Consider the following 13,282-nt stretch of genomic DNA (forward strand, 5'->3'; position numbering starts at 1 on the left):
TGTTTTCATTATGAAAAGATATTTGAGTTTGTCAAATGCTTTTTTGTGTCTGTTGAGGTGATCATGTGGTTTTTGTCATTTATTCTACTAATTACAGTACATTATGTTGATGGAGTTTTGTATGTTGAACCAACCTTGCATTCTTGGGATGAATCTCATCTTATCATAATGTATAATCCTTTTTATAAGTTACTAGATTTTGTTAGCTAGTGTTAGGTTGCTTAGGTTCCTTTTTTTTTCCCTTCTTCATATGATAACTGATTTTAGTATCACGACAGAACTGGTCTTATGAAATAAGTTGGAAATGGGAAGTGTTCCTTCCTCTTCTCTTTTTTAAAAGAATTTGTGAAGAATTGCTATTAATTCTTTATTAATTAAAAATGTTTTAATTGAAATATATTTGACAAAAAAAAAGAAATATATTTGACATGTAAATTAAAGGTATGTGTTGACACATTTATATACTGTGATATGATAGCCAAGTAGTGGTAATGAGTACCTCTATCACATTACCTAATTACCATTTTTTTTTCAATGGCTGGATGATCACTTTTAGTCTCCTAGCAAGTTTAATGGTTGTAACAATCACTTTTCATCTCCTGGCTAGTCTGATGGTTGGATGATCACTTTTAATCTTCTGGCAAGTTTGATGGCTGGATGATCACTTTTAGTCACTTGGCAAGTTTGATGGTTGGATGATCACTTTTAGTCTCTTGGCAAGTCTGATGGTTACGACTGCACTCACTGCACTCACTGTACAGTGCATCAGATCCAGGGGCTTGTTCAGCACTTGCTGCAGGTTTATCAGTTCTTTTGAGTGTTTGGTAGAATCAGACAGTGAAACCAATCTGGGCTTGCACTTTTTGTGGAAAGTTTAAAAGGACTAATTCAGTCTTTTACTTGTAAATCTATTCTTACTTTCTATTTCTTCCTGTTAGTTTCAAGAGAAATTCTTTCTTGGAATTTGTCCAGTTAATCTGTTATTTGTTGGCATATATTGTTTTTATAATCTTTTTGATTTCTGTAAAGTCAGTTGTAATGATCTCTCTTTAATTCTTGACATTAGTAATTCGAGTCTCCTCTCTCTCCATCTTGTTTTGTTTCTTGCAGCTAAAGGTTTGTGCATTTAATTGATTTTTTTCAAAGAGCCAACTTTTGGTTTTGTTAATATTTCTCTATTGTTTTTCTAGTCCCTAGAAATTTCCACTTTATTTATTTATTTATTCCACTTTATTTACACTTTAGTGTTTATTATCTCTTTCCTTCTGCTTGTTTTGGGTTTAGTTTCTTTTTTTTAGTTTGTTAAGCTACAAGTTTAATTTATGGATTTGAGATATTCCTTCTTTTTTTATTGACATATAGTGTGATATGTCACACTTTTTAAATATAACTTTTATAGCCATAATTTCTTTGTAAGTAATGCATTCACTGCATCCTATAAGTTTTGGTATGTTTTCATTGGCCTTAAAATATTTTTAAATTTCCTTCAGGATTTCTTCTTTGACTCATTTATTACTTATGAGTGTGTTGGTTAATTTCCACATACTCATGAATCTCCTAAATTTCCTTCAGTTATTGATTTCTAGTGGTTTCCCAGGGGCACTAGTGTTAAAGAACACACCTGCCAATGAAAGAGACCTAAGAGATTCCAGTTTGGTCCCTGGGTTGGGAAGATCCCCTGGAGAAGAGCGTGGTAGCCCACTCCAGTATTCTTGCCTGGAGAATCCCATGGACAGAAGAGCCTGGTGGGCTATAGTTCATAGAGTCGCAAACAGCTGGATACCACTGAAGTGACTTAGCCTGCATGCATAGCATACCTGCATTGATTTCTAATTTAATTCCATTGTAGTTGGAGAAAATATTTTGTATCATTCCAGTCATTTTAAATTGAAGCTTGTTTGATGGCTTGGCCAATGGTCTCTCCTGGAGAACGTTCCATGTGCACTTGTGAATGATGTATATTCTGCTTGTCAGGTGGGGTAGGGGGCGTCTGGTTAAGTTTTGTAGTGTTGTCAGCTCTCCTCTTTCCTTATTCCTCTGTCTAGTTGTTACGTCAGTTACTAAAAGTGTGTATTGAAATCTCCAACTACCCTATTTGTTTCTCTTTTCACTTCTGTCACTTTCTGCTTTTTATATTTTGGGGCACGGTTGTTAGGTGTGTATGTTTATAGTTTTATCTTACTGATAGATTGGCCCTTTTATCATTATAAAATTTTCCTTTATTTCTGGTAATCATTTTGTTTTATGTTTTTTTCTGATAGTAGTGTAGCCACTGTAGATCTCCTGTGATTGCTGTTTATATGGCATATCTTTTTCCATTGTGCTTTTGGCTTATTTTTTATATCTTTGAATCTAAAGTATGTCTCCTGTAGAAAGCATATAGTGGATCTTTAAAAAAATTCATTCTGGCACTTCCAACCTTTGATTAGATTGTTTACTTCACTCACATTTCATGTTACTATGTTTGGATTTACACTCACCATTTCTGCTTTCTGTCCTCCCATCTACCCTAACCTCCACTTGTTCCTGCTTTATTACCTTCTTTGTATTAAGTGAACTCTTTTAGTGTAATATTTTAGTTCCTTTCAGTTCAGTTCAGTTCAGTTGCTCAGTCGTGTCCGACTCTGCAACCCCATGAATTGCAGCACACCAGGCCTCCCTGTCCATCACCAACTCCCGGAGTTTACTCAAACTCATGTCCATCGAGTTGGCGATGCCATCCAGCCATCTCATCCTCTGTCGTCCCCCTTCTCCTCCTGCCCCCAATCCCTCCCAGTATCAGGGTCTTTTCCAATGAGTCAACTCTTCACATGAGGTGGCTGAAGTATTGTAGTTTCAGCTTCAGCATCAGTCCTTCCAATGAACACCCAGGCTTTATCTCCTTTAGGATGGACTGGGTGGATCTCCTTGCAGTCCAAGGGACTCTCAAGAGTCTTCTTAGTGAGCCTTAAATATATATATATATATATATACATATATATATATATACACACACACATATGTATATATAATAGTATACTACATTATATTGTTATCACATTATATTATGTTATTTGCTTGGCATTTGACTCAAACACCAAAGCTTATGATATGCATCTTACCAAAATCTACTTTAAATTTATACTAACTTGATTTTTTAATCAGTTAAAAGAGAAAAAAAGAAGAAATATGCACTTTTACTGCCTTTTACCTACATGATCACCAATACCTACACTTTTGTTATTCTCAAGTGGATTGTAATTACTGCCCGAGGTCCCTTTCTTTCAGAAAGAATAATTTATTTTTAGTATTCCCTATAAGATGGGTCTGCTAACAAGAAATTCTCCCAGATCTTTTTTTAATCTGGAAATGTCTTTGTTTTGCCCTTGTTTTAAAAAATGTTGACTAGAGTCCTGCTCCCTGCAAATAAAACCCTTTTTATGTAAAAAAAAAAAAAAAAAAAAAGTTTTGTGGGAATTCCCTGGTGGTCCAATGGTTAGGACTCTGCTCTCACTGCCTAGAGCCTGGAGCCTGAGTTCAGTCCTTAATCAAGGAACTAAGATCCCACAAGCTGTATGGCCAGCAAAAAAAAAAAAAAAAAACCGAGTTTTGCTGAATGTAAGAATTTTGGTTGACAGGGTTTTTTTGTTGTTGTTGCATTTCAAATGTGTTTTTCATTTTCTCTTGCTAATTTCTCTTTCAGCCATGCCATATGACTTACGGGATCTTGGTTCCCTGATCAGGGATTGAACCTGGCAGTGAGAGTGTGGAGTCCTACTGGACTACATACCACTGGACTGCCAGGGAAGTCCTTCTCTTGCTGATTTCTAGAGTTTCTCCTCTGGCATTCAGCAGGTTGACTATGATATGTGAGGGTGTGGATCCCTTTGCGGTTCTTTTTTGGAATTTGTTAAGCTGCTTGGGTGTGTAGACTGATATTTTCATCATATCTGGGAGTTTTCGGTCATCATGTCTTTGGCGGTCTTCCTCCCCTTTCTCCCCTCCTCTCCTCCCATGTACACGGCACATGCTTGTGCACTGACTGCTGTCCCATGTGTCTCTGAGGCCTTGTCCAGTTTTCGGAATTCTGTTTTCTCATTCTGATTGCATGATCTTTATTGATCTGCCCTCAAGTTTGTTGATTCTTCTGCCAGTTCAGCTCTGCTGTTGTGCACTGAGAGTGTGTCTTTTGACCTCAGTTTCTGGACTTTGCAATTCCAGAATTTTCATTTGGTTCTTTTTAGTAATTTCTGCCTCTTTATTGATAGGCTTTATTTGATGAGACATTGTCAGTGTACTTCCTTAAATTCTGCTTTACAAAACATTTATCTATTTGTGGTTGCATTGGTTCTTCGTTGCTGTGTGCGGGCTTCACACTGTGGTGGCTTGTCTAGTTTTGAAGCGCAGACTCAGTAGTTGTGGTACACGGGCTTAGTTGCCCGGCGGAATGTGGGATCTTCCCTGATCAGGGATGGAACCCGTGTCTTGTGCATTGGCAGGCCAGTTTTTATCCACTGAACCACCAGGGAAGCCTTTCCTTCTATTCTTTTTGTGTAGTTTCCTTTAATTTTTTTAAATCAAACTTGTACTGATTGCTTTGAAGTCTTTTCTGCCAAGTCTAATGCTTCCTCTGTCTCTTAAAAAGTAATTTGTTTCCTTTTTTTTCCTTCTCTGTATGGGCCACTTGCCAAACTTTGTTGAAAACTGGCTATTTTAGGTAAAATACTGTAGCAACTCCAGATACCGACCCCACTGGGCTTGGGGACTTGTTTGCTTGTCTCTGTGTTTAGTGACCTGGCCTAAGGGTGCCAGGAGCTGACCTTGACTCTCCTTTGTCCCCCTGTTAAGCTTGGGCGGGGGGAGGGGGTGATCTGACACTCTGATCAGTAGGTGCTCGCTCTGTTGATTTTGACAACAGCCTCAGGCGCGTGGGGATCCACCTCGTCCTCGCTGCTGGGGTTCCTGCCCCCTGGGCTTGGCGCCACTGTGTCCGCGGTCACTCACGCGCGCGTTCCCAGGAGCGTCAGGGCGGGCCGGCCACACGGGGGCGCACGATCCACACGCGGCCTGGATCGAGGGTCCATTGCGCGGAGCCGGGCACCCGCAGTTAACTGGGTCTCGGCCTGATGGGCGGGGCGGGCGCGAGGATGGGGGGCGGCTGCTGTCGGGGGCGGCCAACCCCGCCTCCCCTCCCCCCGCCCCGGAGGCAGGAGGCGTGCGGGTCTGACCCACAGCCGGCCGGGCGGCAGCAACCAGGCTTCTGCATCCACCCTGCCACCGGCCTGTCCAGGCGCCTGGGTCAGAAGTCCGGCCCACGCTGACCCCAGACATCTCCCTTCTCTTTGCTATGTGTCCTCACGATCTGAGAGCCTGAAGCTGTCCACTGAGACTGCCCAGGGGGTTGCGATTTTTAAAGGTCGGCTCCGTGGAGCTGCGCTTCCCTGCAGCAGAGCCCACGTAGGGGAGCTTTTCGGACCGTCCCTGGGGGCACAGGGGCCCAGGCCAGCCGCGCCCATCCTCAGTGGACCCCGGGCTTGGGGCAGGTCACTGTGGCTGACCCGGGGTGCCCGCTCATTCGCTGGTCCTGGTTTTCTCTGGCGAGGAAAGCGGCAGGCCAAGCGCAGCATCCCTACGTGGCCGCGTGGCTGGAGTCGCTGCTGGAATTGCTCTGATCCAGGGCAGGAAGGGTGGCCACCCTCTCTCCAGACCTCTGCTCACTCTGGCATCATTGGTGGACCGTCTATACCCTTTGAGACCAAATCTCTTACATAGTTGTTTGGAGTATAAAAATACAGTATGATAGGAAATCAAGTCCTTCTTGCCACTAGGATGCAAGCTCCTGGTGCAGATCCTTCAGATAGCAAATGGCTTCTTAACTGGGAAGTGATTGGACTGATCAGGGAAGGAATGGCTTTGTGGATCCAGGGAGCCTCAGACCTTCTGCCGGCCAGGTGGGGATTTCTCCATGTTTACATAATTGGGAAGCTTCAGGGATGTGCTGGTCACCACCAGGCATCTTTAGTGGCAGCTCAGGGGCAGGCAAGCTGGGTGGACTGGAGGCCACATGCTGATTGACTGGCGCTGAAGCCTGGGGCCTTCTTTCAGCTCTGAGTCCTTTGCCATCCAGACTTGCCTTTTGGGGCCACTGACTGGAAACCGTATCCTGGGAGAAAGCATATCCCGCTTGAGCTGGGGGCTTGCCAGGGAAGTGAGGAGGGGAGGTGATTTCTGTTAACACCTCAGCTCTCGTGGGCACCCTCCTGGTGGTGTTCTGCCTGCGTCCCTGTTCTCTGAGCACCATCCACTCATGCACAGAGTGGGACCCAGTGGCCCAGGAGGAAGGTGTCACCTGAGTGGCTCTGTTTCAGGAGTAGGGTGCCAGCCCGCCCCTGTGCCTGGTCTAGATCAGTTTTTCTTGGAGGGAGTCCAGACCACTCTTCTTTCTTAGCTTATTTTTAAAAATTATTCATCAAAAAATCTTTGACATAGGAATCCATAACGAAGTATAAGAAATGCTTGATTCATCTGATTACAGATCAGCGATCTGTACATTTTATTAAGCATCTCCTGTGTTCTTCTAATTTTTTCTGACGAAACTCTGCAAGTCTCACTTCATGCTTTCTGTATCTACCCAGTGTTATCCTCAACTGACATTTTTCTATATGTAATTTCCTGCTTTTTTCTCCCTGCTGCTTGTTTTAACTCACCACAACACATCAGTTACAGTTAGTGGGTAGATGGGTCATCAAATGTATTTTAAATTGCTCAGGATTCAAATGACAGCACCTCAAACTTAAAAGTTTGAAAGAACTATTTTTATCTTCAGTATTAGAGAATATATTCTCTAAAGTGAATATGTATGTCTGTATACAATTTGAAAGTGTACAGTGTATTGGTTTTTAGTATATTCACAGTGTTGTGCAGTGACCACCACCATCTCATTACAGAACATTTCCATCAGCCCAAAACAGACCCCACACTGCCCAGTTCTGTTACCCTGAGCCCTGGTAACCACTGATCTGCTCTCTGCCTCTGTTTTGCTTATTCTGGACACATCATGTGAGGGAATAATACAGCTTTCTGTGTCTGAATTCTTTCATTGAGCATGTATTTTCAAGATTCATCCTGATTGTAGCCTGTGTCAGTACTTCATTCTTTTTAAGGCTGAGTAATATTCCACTGTGTGGCTGGACCACATTTTGTTTATCCATGTGTCCAGTGATGGACATTTGGGTTGTTTTGGACAGTTGGGTTGTTTCTACCTTTTGGCTTGTTGTGAATAGTCCTGCTGTGAATAATCATGGGAAGTTTTCACATGAACAAGAAGGTTTTCAGTTCTTTGGGGCATTTATATAGGAGTAGAGTTGCTGGGCTGTGTGGTAACTCCAGGTTTCATCAATTGAGGAACTGCTGGACCACATTTTAAAATGGCTACACTATTTTACATTCCTATCAGCTGTGTATGAAGTTTCCAGTTTCTCTACATCCTCATCAAGACTTTCTATTGTCTTTTTCACTTTTGCCTTCATAGTAACTATGAAGTGATATCTCATTATGGTTTTGACTTGAGTTCCTTACAATTCGTGATGTTGAGCATCTTTTCATGTGCTTGTTGGCCATTTGTGTATCTTTAGAGAAATATTTATTTGGGTCCTCATCATTTTTTAATTGGGTTGTTTGTCTTATTGTAAATCATATATATTCAAAAGGAATGTGTATTTCTTCTCTTTTGGGAGTTGTAAGTGGTGCTTGTTTTGTAGATTATCATGCTTTAGTGTCTTGCAGACCCTTTCTTGGTCCTGTCCTCTCCAAGGGGACCGGGACATGTATGTCTTCCCTGCAGCAGCCCTCATGCTTCCTCCCCCGGCCTCTGTGTACCGTCTGTGGTTGGACAACTCAGGTCCTCAGGAGCCCTTGGGTGCGGCCCCCCAGGGTTGCCTGGTCCTTGGCCCATGCACTGAGGATGTGTTGAGAGCATGTCCCTTGGGGGTGTCCTTAGCTACCTGCAAGTCCAGGAGGCAGAGAGGTGGACGGGCTCCAGCAGTGTTCCCTCCTGGCTCTGTGACCTGGAGGAAGCCTGTCCGGAGGCAGTCAGGGGCTCTGTCGCGGAGTGTGGAGACCTTCAAGGATGCTGGTGGCACCCGCTGCCCCAGGTCGTGATGGGGCAGAGCTGGGATGCTGGCAGTTCCCTCGTGTGAGGACATGGGGCCCATCCTTGCACCTGAGGGAGCCCGGGCGGCAGAGATGGTCAGGGAGACCCGGGAGGGCCTTAACTGGGAAGCCGGCCCCTTCCTTATCCCAGATAACTGGCAGATAAAGCCACACCAGGTCTCATCCAGCCCACGTACAGCTCTTGAGACTCAGCCATGAGGGTGGGCTTCCCGAGACGGAGGGCCTGTCCCCCTGCCCTTGCTCCTCAGGCCCCTCTGAACTCCCTGTCTGCTCAAACAGCTCTGTTTCCTTTTAGCAGCTTTACTGAGGTCTGATCAGCATGCAATAAGTGCATCAAAGTGTGAAACTCCGGTCAGCTTGGGCCTGTGTACAACCTTTGCCCAGACCAAGACAGTGAACATGCTGGTCATCCCCCAGTTTTCCTCTTTGTGACCCCCTGCCTACCCTAAACACTAATCTGCTTTCTGTCACAATTCATTTGCATTTACTAGAATTTGACACATTTACTGGACTTTTACCAGAATTTGGAACCATCCAGTACATACTGTTTTGTCTGGTTTCTTTCACTGAGCATAATTGTTTTGAAATTTGTCCACAGTGTAGAATGTATCAACAGTTTGTTCCTTTTTATTGTTGAGTTATATGGTTATATTACAAGTTTTGTGTTTATTAACGGGTTGATGGATATTTGGATCATTTCCAGTTTTTGATTGTTACAAATAAAACTGCTGTGAATGAACTCTCGTGTACAGGTCTTATATGAACATGTGCTTTCTTTTCTCTTGGGTATATACCTAGCAGTGGACTGGCTGGATCATATGGTAAGTTTATGTTTAATTTTTAAAGAAATTGTTGCACTGTCTTCCAAAGTGCTGTACCATTTTGCATTCCAACCAGCAGTGTGTGAATTCCAGTTGCTTTGCATCCTCATCAATACTTTGTATGGACCTTTTTAAAAAAATTTTTTTCCATTCAGATAGGTCTGTGGTGGCATTTCATTGTTGTCTTACTTTGCATTTCACTAATGATGTCACATCTTTTCATGTGCTTGTTTGTCATCCTTATAATCTTCATTGGTGAAGTATCCAGGTTTTCTGTCCCTTTAAAAGTTGTTCTTATTGAGTTGTGAGTTTTTAATATTTTAGATGCAGGTCCTTTCATCAGATACATGGTTTGCAGTATCTTCTCCCTGTCTGTGCTTTGTCTTTTCATTCTTTTAGTAATTTCTTCTGACAAGCAAAAGTTTTTTATTTTTTATGAAGCCCAGCTTATTAGTTTGTTCTGTTGTTGATTGTGTTTTTGGTGTCAGATCTGAGACATCTTTGTCAAACTCAAGGCCACAAAGGTTTCTCCCTGGTTTTTTTCCTGGTAGTTTTAGGTTTCACATTTAGATTTGTGATCTAATTAACTGTGAGTTACTTTTTGTTTCTGGTGTGAGGTATGGATTCAACTTTACTGCTTTTGCGTATGAATGTCCAAAGACTGTCTTTTTCCTCCACTACATCACCTATGCATCTCTGTCAGAAGTCAGCTCTCTGTGTGTGAGTCTGTTTCTGGACTCTGTTCTGATGATTTATTTCTCGGTTCCTGTGCCAGCACCACACTGTCCTAATTACTGGCTTGGTACTGAGGTTGGGATCAGGTAGTGTTAGTCCTCCAGCTTTGTTCTCTGTTCTGTGTGCTTTGCATTTCCACGTGGATTTTAGGGTTAATTTGTCATTTTCTACATAAAGCATGCTAGGACTTTGGTTGGGGTTATCTTGAATCTATAATCTGGGAAGACTAGTCATCATTATGATTGTGCAGAGAGTGTTACCACAGCCACCCTGGGGCTGCTGTCCTTAGAAAGGCCTGCCTCCCCAGTGGGCCCCTGAGTGATGTCTGGGAACTTGGATTTTGGGAGACTTCCTGTTGTTCCCAGAATTGGCGAGAGGTGCTCTCTGTGCTTCAGTTGTCTGGACACCTGTTGTCTTTCTGGAAGTTTGGAATTTCAGTGTGTGTTAAGCGGAAGGTGTCATGTGACCAGCCCCCAGTAAAAACTCTGGGCACTGAGGCCTTGATGAGCTCCCCTGGTCACTGTTTCTGGAGGATAAAGCTCATGCAAGGGAGAGGCTCCTGGAGGCCATAGCTGGAGTCCTCTGGGCGCTGCCCAGTTGCCTTTCCCTTCGTTGACTCAGCTGTGTGTCCTGTGGCCATGTGTCACAGCTGGGACTACGCCGGCACGCTGGGTGAGTCCCCCTGAAGATCACCAGACCCGCGGCTGGTCTTGGAGGCTTCGACACGACAGCATTGAGACTTCCAGCATAGGAGGTCCGTAGGCTCTCCTCTTACTTATGTCTTCTTTGGTTTCCCTCAGCAGTGTTTTGTAGTTTTCAGTGTACCCATCTTGCACGTTGTCAGATATGTCCCTAAGTATTTTATATTTATATGGTATCGTGTAAGGTATTGCTTTTAAACTTCAGTTTCTGATTGTTCACTGCTACTATGTAGAAATGCAATTTACTTTTATAAGTTGCTCTGCAATCTTATAGCCTGCAATCTTGCTGAGCTCATTTGTTTGTTTTCGTGGGCTTTAATGGGTTCCCTATATATTTGATAAGGAGATCATGTCATCTGCAAATATGGATCATTTTACTTCTTCCTCTCCCCCCTTTTCTTGCCTGATTGCTCTGGATAGTGCCTCCAATACAGTGTTGATTAGAAGTGATGAGAGTGAACTTGCTTGCTTTGGTCCTGATCTTAGTGGAAACACATATATCTGTTTATACCCTGCCCACCTTAGTGTAATTGTTGTTAAATGGTTAACTTTACATGTGCTAAAACCCACTACTACATTGTCCTTCTTTGTTTAAATAGCCCCTGTGTGTGTGTATGTGTGCTCGTCACTCAGTCATGTGTGACTCTTTGCAACCCCTTTGACTGCAGCCCACCAGTCTCCTCTGTCCATGGGATTTCCCAGGCCAGAATACTGGCGTGGGTTGCCATTACCTTCTCCAGGGGATCTTCTCGACGCAGGGATAAAACCCAGGTCTCCTGCACTGCAGGAGGATTCTTTACCATCTGAGCCACCAGGGGAGCCTTTTCTGTTAATAAGATTTAAATGATAAGAAAAAAATCATATATATTCACCCACTTAGTTACCATTTCCTATGGTCATTGTTGATCAGATGTCAGACATTGTGAATTTTAGTTTGCTGAATGGTGGATGTTTTTGTGGGCTTTAGACATTCTTGAGGTTAATTCTGGGAAATGCAGCTGGTCATCTGTGGGGCTCTTGGTCTCCTTGATCTCATAACACTTTGCCTTCCTCTTTTGTCTTGGATATGTGATAAATATTGTTAAAATGCATGTGAAGGTTCTTTCTCCTTCCTCTCATGTTTCGATGATGTATCCTCTTGGAAGGGGCCAGCCACTCCCAGGTGCTAGTATGTTTTCCTGGAACGTCAGAAACAGTGGTCCATGGAGCTCCTGAAAGAGACGTTTCTCTGCCTGAGATACAGCAGGGACAGGCTTCGGGAAGTGGGAGTTGATTGTGACTTGTCCTCTTCCCCCTGACCAGCTCTGATCCCGCCTCCTCATGCCCTTTCCTGTCCTCAGGGAAAGGCACCTCTAGAGAGGGCACGCAGCGGTCACCAAGTGGTGCTGGCCTTGGAGGCACAAACCAGCCTTCTGGATCTTGTTCTTTGAGTGCTATTTGTCAAACAAGCATTGAATTGGGCAGCTTTACTCCTTTATTGGAATTCATGCTTATTGATGATGATGTCTCATTACAATCATTAGGACCCTTTGAGAAAACACCCTTGAGTTATTCATTCAAACCATGTCTATTTGGTCCCGTGGCTCCTAACCGGAGAACTGTAGGCAAGTTGCATAGCTGTTTCTAGGCCCCCCACCCCTGCTCAGAGGCGGAGCCACACCCAATGTCCCCTCCTGGTCCCACCTGCCTCCCCCTGCCCTGCTTGCCCTCTTGCCTGAGCTGCCAGCTAGTTCCTGGATGTGGTCCTCCGGTGGGCCTGGGCTTCAGCTGCAGAAGGCAAATTCTGGTTCTGCGTTGGAGTTGGGTTTACTGCTGGGGGTCGTCCCAGCAATCCTGGTGGTTGCGATGATCACACCGTCATCACAGCTGCAGCAGTGGGTGCTCAGGTGGTGGGACTGTTGGGCAATAATCTGAGAGCTGTGATGCCTGAGTTCTGTCTGGAGTGTGGAGTCTGACCCACATGGTTGAAGGTCTATTAAACCCGAACAGCAGGAATCAGGCTTATTACTGCAGCTCATCACACAATTAGTCACCATAAAAAGATCCATGTTCTTGTCGAGTAGGTTCTTGCATTGTGTGTGCCTGTTTACTCATGTCTGACTCTTTGCCACCCCATGGACTGTAGCCCACCAGGCTCCTCTGTCTGTGGGATTCTCCAGGCAAGAATACTGGAGTGGGTTGCCATGCCCTTCTCCAGGTGATCTTCCTAACCCGGGAGTTGAACCTGAGTCTCCTGCATTGTAGGCACTCCTTTACCACTGAGCCACCGGGGTTGCCCCTCTTGAAGTGAATTATTTGGCTCTAATCCTTCGGAAGAGGCAGGTCCCTGAGCATTGAGTCCTGGGAGCTGGCATGTGCAGTGCATCCTGCCAGCATGAGGTTCCTCCTGCGTGACCTGGCTTGCCTGCTCAGGGCCCTTGAGGGTGCCAGGCTGATGGGAGGCGGCTGCTCGGTCTGTCGTGCTGGGGGCAGAAAGTGGGTGAGGGCTCATCTGACTATATGTTTCAAAAGGAATTCTTTAAATTTATCTGAGTCTTTGTTTTTTGTCACAAATGAGTTTAGTTACATAAAATGCAATTTTGTATTTTCTTTGTGTAAACATAGATCTTTTTGCAGACTTGGCAAATGGCAGCCATGTAACCGAGCTCTTTGGCAGGTGGCGGCCAGGCTCTGGGAACCTCACGCTCCCAGGGACACCCTCTCCCCCGTCTTAACCCCACTGTTTGGTTTTCGTGTTCCCCTGCATGTCTGTCACATGGATTCAGGGAGGGGTCCTGTCCTCAGTGTTCACTAAGGGAGGGGCTCGACAGGGTGCCGGTGCCACTGAGCACCTACAGGGTGACCTCTGCCCTTCGCTGTGCTCCGTCTCTGGCA

General features: G+C 44.5%; 1 protein-coding gene across 2 annotated transcripts in view; it reads left to right on the forward strand.

Moving 5' to 3' along the window:
• Positions 1 to 13,282, forward strand: part of SLC66A2 (solute carrier family 66 member 2) — a 41,971-nt gene that overhangs the window by 13,466 nt on the left and 15,223 nt on the right. The gene's annotated exons all lie outside the window — the stretch shown is intronic.

Source organism: Muntiacus reevesi, chromosome 4 (assembly GCF_963930625.1).
Source record: "Muntiacus reevesi chromosome 4, mMunRee1.1, whole genome shotgun sequence".
Taxonomy (NCBI): domain Eukaryota; kingdom Metazoa; phylum Chordata; class Mammalia; order Artiodactyla; family Cervidae; genus Muntiacus; species Muntiacus reevesi.